Genomic DNA, 5,675 nt, shown 5'->3' with positions numbered 1-5,675 from the left:
GCTCAAAGGTCACAAAGTTGTCCAATCCCACAGTCCCGAAGGCTTCCTTTTACAATTTACATGAAAGTGATCAAAAACAGAGCCATGCCTTTTATTGATTCACAGCCTCCATAATAAGGACATGGCAATGACACAAATAAGAGCCATCCTGAGCTGTCCAGAGCCAGGGGCAGGGGCAATGGACTCTTCCTGGAGAACCAGGGAAGCTTTGTGGAGGAGCACATGCTTGTGTTTGATACAGGCAGATGAATAAAAATTCATAATGCTGGACAAAGGGCGAGAGAGTAGCTGTAGTCAAACTGGAAAAGTTGGAGATGGGAAACACTTGATTGAACTCTAAAACCAATATCTAGTGGGAAAAAATGGCCTCAACAATCATTGTCAATAGATACTGACCAAAACTATTTGGCTGTTCACCTGAGAATAACAGAGTGATATAGGATCTCTGTTTGTTACAGGAAATTGGAGAGTAGCAAAAGCCAGGTATTAACATTGCCTTCCTTAGAGATTCCTTTTAAAGCAACAGGCTACTGGAAGTACCCACCAAAGGCACACTCTATCCAGGGAGGCCAAAACAGTATACATGCACTTGATCATAGACATGGTTATCTTGAGGTAGATCAAATTTATGATGAGGCTGAGTTGTGCTTTCATATGGTTAATGTATCCTTGAGAGTACACCAGGTCCTTATGGAATTCTGCCCATTATTATATATAGAACTTGAAACATTTTACCAGTTGAAATTACTCTAGCTTTATTGCTGTTACTTTGCTTTTACGAGCTACTGTATATTTTATCTATCTTTCAGTTACTTGATCACAAAGAAATCACCTGAGAAATACATTCTATGTTAATGATGATAAATAAAAAGCTGACATTTAGTGAGAACTGTGTGGGCCAGGCTTTGTGCTAAGTACTTGAAACCCAAGTTCTATTTGCTCTTGAATGTATGAGGTACTTCTCACCATTTTACACACTAAGGAGCAAACAGAGACTAAGAAGCATCCCTAAATTACAGAGCTCGCAAATGGTAGACACTTATTCATTCTTTTAAATAAATTTACTGAGAATGTGAAGTTGTATACAAGATGAATTCTTCCTTAAGGAGTTTACAAAGCAACAGGTGCAGTAAAAGAAATATCTGGAAGAGCTAGGTGTGTGACAAGTGACATGAACACTCCTGTAGAGAACTGGGGGCTTCTTCCTGGAAAAGAAGTAACAACTGAACTGGGTTTGGAAAAGGAATACAAGGAGAAAGTCCTTCCAAGCAGAAAAATTTAAGCTGAGCTTCCCCAAAAAAGGATTAAACCAGAAATATCCAGTATCACATTTAATTTTTATTTTATCATCACTTATCATTGTTAATAAAATGTTAATGTATTTATCTACTTATTCACACATTTTATTGTAAGCACACTCCTTAATACTTAATTTTTTGCAAATACAATACCAAAATGAATCTAATAGTAATATTCAGGTAGTAGTAGGTAACTATTTAAGACTAAATTCAGGTATCAGAAGTTATAAGCAGATTCTATTAAAAGCTCTTCTCTATTAAGTTAATTATGGTCATTAATAAAGACTAATTATAGAGAAAAACTTCTCCTTTTAAAAAGGAAGGTCCTCAAATGGGATTTATCTCAGTGAAGCAAGAATGATTCATCGTCTGAAAATCAATCAACATAATTCACTACATCAGCAAAATGAGATAAAGCATATAATCATATCAATAGATATTGAGAAAGCATAAGATTCAATATCCAGTTATGAAACACATGCTTCAAAAGTAGAACTAGATGACATAACTAAACATAATTAAAGCCATATATGGCAAACACACAGCTAACGTTTCTAGGGTGAAAAGTTTTCCTACTAAGATATGGTATAAGACAAGGACTCCTGCTTTCACCACTACTGTTTAACATAGTACTGAAAATTCTAGCTAGAGCACTTAGGTAAGAGAAAAATATTAAAGGAGTCCAAATTGGGATAGAAAAATAAAACTCTTTACTGATGATATCAAAACATATATAGAAAACCCTAAAGAATCCACTAAGAAAATAATTGAAACAAGTCATTTTATCTACATAGCAGGTTACAATCAACTGAAAAAAAAAATCACTTGTATTTCTATGTGCAAACAAACTAGAAGAGAATAAATCAAGAAAACAATCCTAGTTACAATCATATCAAATATAAATTAAATCCCTAGGAATAAAGTAATTACCTAGAAATAACAAGGGAGGTGAAGGACCTATGCAATGAAAGTTATAAAACACTGTTAAAAGATATAAAAGACACACAGAAATGAAAAGGTATTCCCTGCTCATAGGGTAGAAGAACATCATTACGATGTTGATCTTACCCCAAGCAACAGACAGATTCAATGCAACCCCCAATAAGCATGTCAATGGCTTTCAAGCAAACATTATTAAAATTTATATTGAATCATAAAGGACTTCAAATAGCCAAAGCAATCCTGAGAGGAAAATAAAAAAGGAGTCACAGCCATATCACACTCTCAGACTTCAACCTAACCTACAAATCAATACTAATCAAAATGGTGTAGTGCTAAACAAAAACAGAATATGCTGACCAGTAAAGTAGAATTGAGATCCCAGAAATAAATCCACATGTATATAGACAGCTAATCTACAACAAGTGAGCCAAGAGTATCCACTGGAGAAAGTCTCTTCAACAAATGGTGCCAGGAAAACTGGCCAGCCACATGCAAAAGAAGGAAGTTAGGCTTACTTCACACCATTCATTTAAAAAAAAAATTAATTCAACATGGATTAAAAGACTTGGATGTAGGACCTGAAAGCACAAAATACAAGGAAGAAAATATGGGCTAAACATTCCACAGTATAGGCTTTAGTGGTATCTTTTTGAACTTGTCTTCAAAAGCAAGAAAACAAAAGATATGAACAAATGGGACTACATCAAATTAAGAAAACACAGCAAAAGCACACACTAAAATAAAGACACTGTACCAAATTAGAAGAAATATTTACATGTCATACATTTGAGAAAGGGTTGATATCCAAGATCTATAAAGAACTCATACAACCCAACAAAAAGAAAACAAATAATCCAATTTAAAAATGGGCAGAGGAGTTAAATGTGCACCTCTCCAAAAAAAGACAACAGATGGCCAACAGGCATGTGAAAAAATGTTCATGCTCACTTACTGCCAGGGAAATGCAAACAAAACCACAATGAGAATGGCCCAAATCAAAAAGTCCAGAAACAAGTGCTGATGAAGACTTGAAGAAAAAGGAACTCTTGTACACTTCGAGGAGGTTAGAGATGGGTATGGTCCCTATGGAAAACACAGGGGGATTTCGCAAAATACTAAAGACTGATCTACCATATGATTCAGAAATTCCACCCCATGGTAGCTACCCAAAGAACACAAAAACACTGATTTAAAAGAAAACCTTCATTCTTATGCTCATTGCAGTACTAGTTGCAATAACCAAGAAATGGAAAAATTAAATGCCCCAAAACAGACAAGTGGAGAAAGATGTGTATATACAACGGAATACTGAACAATAATAGTAATACACACACACAAACTCTTGCGATTTGTAGCAACAGAGATGAAACTGGGGCAGGAGGGAGTTATGCTTGTGAAATAAATCAGAAGGAGAAAGACAAATACCAAATGGTGTCACATATGCGCAATACAGAAAAACACAACAAAGGATCAGAGAAGATCAAAGCAATAATAAACTGAGTGGAGCCTACCAGAGGGGATGCAGCAGCGGGAGAGCAAATGGGGGAGAGGGCCTGATGGACTAAGGTGCAGGTCTTCAGTCTCTGGTGGGGGGTGGGGTGAAACCGTGTACCTGAGGATGTGCTCCTATACCGACCTTTAAATCATATAGTGTTATAAGCCATTGTTACCTCAATAAAAAATAATAATAAAAAGGAAGGCCCTGCTATATCAGATGGAAGCAGGAATTTGGTTGGCTAAGGTTCTGATTCTGCCTTTGGAAGGCAGTTAGGAGCCACCGTGTACAACTTAAAGATCTGGTTCTATCAAAATCAAATGTACACATGTTCTGTAGCCCATCCATGGTCAGTCAAGACACTTAGGGCCACGTGGAAGAGGGGTGCTGCTGGAGAAGAGGGTGCTTCTGCCTATCCCCTTCCTAGTCAAGTACCAAATCTTCCCACCACTTTGATGTTGGCAGCAGAAGACAGATTCAGGACAGGGAAGATGGAAGAAATGGATGGCTTCCATGGAGCTCCTACTGCTGGGGGCTCTGGGCGGAGGGGATGAGCCTTGGTGTGGTGCCCCAGTGTTCCACCTTGTACCTTCTGCACTATTAGGGTGCTCTCAACCTTTCAGTTTAAAGGGGGGAGGGAGGACTTCCATTTCCACATTACCCCATGGAGACCATGAAGAACAGTTGTTTTAAGACTCAACACAAGTAAGAGCAACCAGGCACAGAAAAGAAGAAGAATGTTTACAAGGCCCATTATAACAGACATATCTATGCCATTTCAACTAAGCCAAAGGTGGTTGTGAAATTTTAAAGACAAGATATTAATTTTCCCGATTCATATATAATGTTAGCTTTGGAATTAGGGAGGGGAATGGAGTCAGACATAGAAGGCTGGGCTGGGTGCTGAGGTTGAGCCCGGGGTCATCAGAACAAAGCAACGAGGATGACACCTCTGGCGCAAGCAGGTAAATGAGTCTCCTGACTCTACCCATGTCTTTCACTCTGGAAGGAGAGGTTTTTACACAGTTTGTCACACAGTTCCAAGCCACAGCAATGTGTCCAGCTTTTCCCCAGCCAAGCACAATCAATTTGGAAACCTGGGCATTTTCTCACACATAACAAATACAGGGTCTTCAACACCACCGCCCTGCATGTCTGGGTTTTTGTCAGTTCATTTAATCACACTCTGAGATCCCCTCCTGCGTCGCATCTTTTCTAGACAGCACCAAGATGGCACCATCATTAAAGCCACTCTGCTGAATTGTAAATGTCTTCCACTGCATTCGCAGTTCCCTTCCCTACCACATATTTCTAGCAAAGCACTGTAAATCAGCATGTTCTAAGCAGCTGAACCAGAAATAACCAGAGGATATTTGGATCAAATGGAGTGGGAAGCCAGGATGAAAGATTTAAACACTAAGGAAAATGTATGACTAAAGAACAAAGATGAATTGAGCAAAAGCTGTTTTTGTATTTCATGGAATGAAGTGATACCTTTGCAAAAGTTTTGGTGGAATCATATCTGGAACTAGGTATTTTGATTACTTCAACCTCTGTCCCACACAAATCACTATCTTCAGGGTCACAGTAGCATTAGTCTAATTTGAGCCAATGGCCAGTGTAGAGACACAACACCACATTCTGAAGGAGTGTATTGGCTTCCAGAGGATTCCAAGAGTCCTATAGAACAGCTCAGGTGGTCAAACCACCTCTGAAGCAAATAGAAAGTTTTATCTCCATCCATTTCCAACTTTTGATTTTGCAAATTTATAACATAAAACTTAAAATAATCCAATAGATTTAAAAAGGGAATGCATGCGGGGGGACTTCCGGAAGATGGCGGCAGAGTAAAGACGCCGAGATCATCGCGTCCAAGCCTGCATAGGAATTGAGGACCGAAAACAGACTATAGACTCACTTACTACAAGTTTTAACCCAAA

This window comes from Condylura cristata, unplaced genomic scaffold (genome assembly GCF_000260355.1).
Source record: "Condylura cristata isolate star-nosed mole 26May11 unplaced genomic scaffold, ConCri1.0 scaffold00010, whole genome shotgun sequence".
Classification (NCBI taxonomy): domain Eukaryota; kingdom Metazoa; phylum Chordata; class Mammalia; order Eulipotyphla; family Talpidae; genus Condylura; species Condylura cristata.
This window is presented reverse-complemented; position numbering follows the sequence as displayed.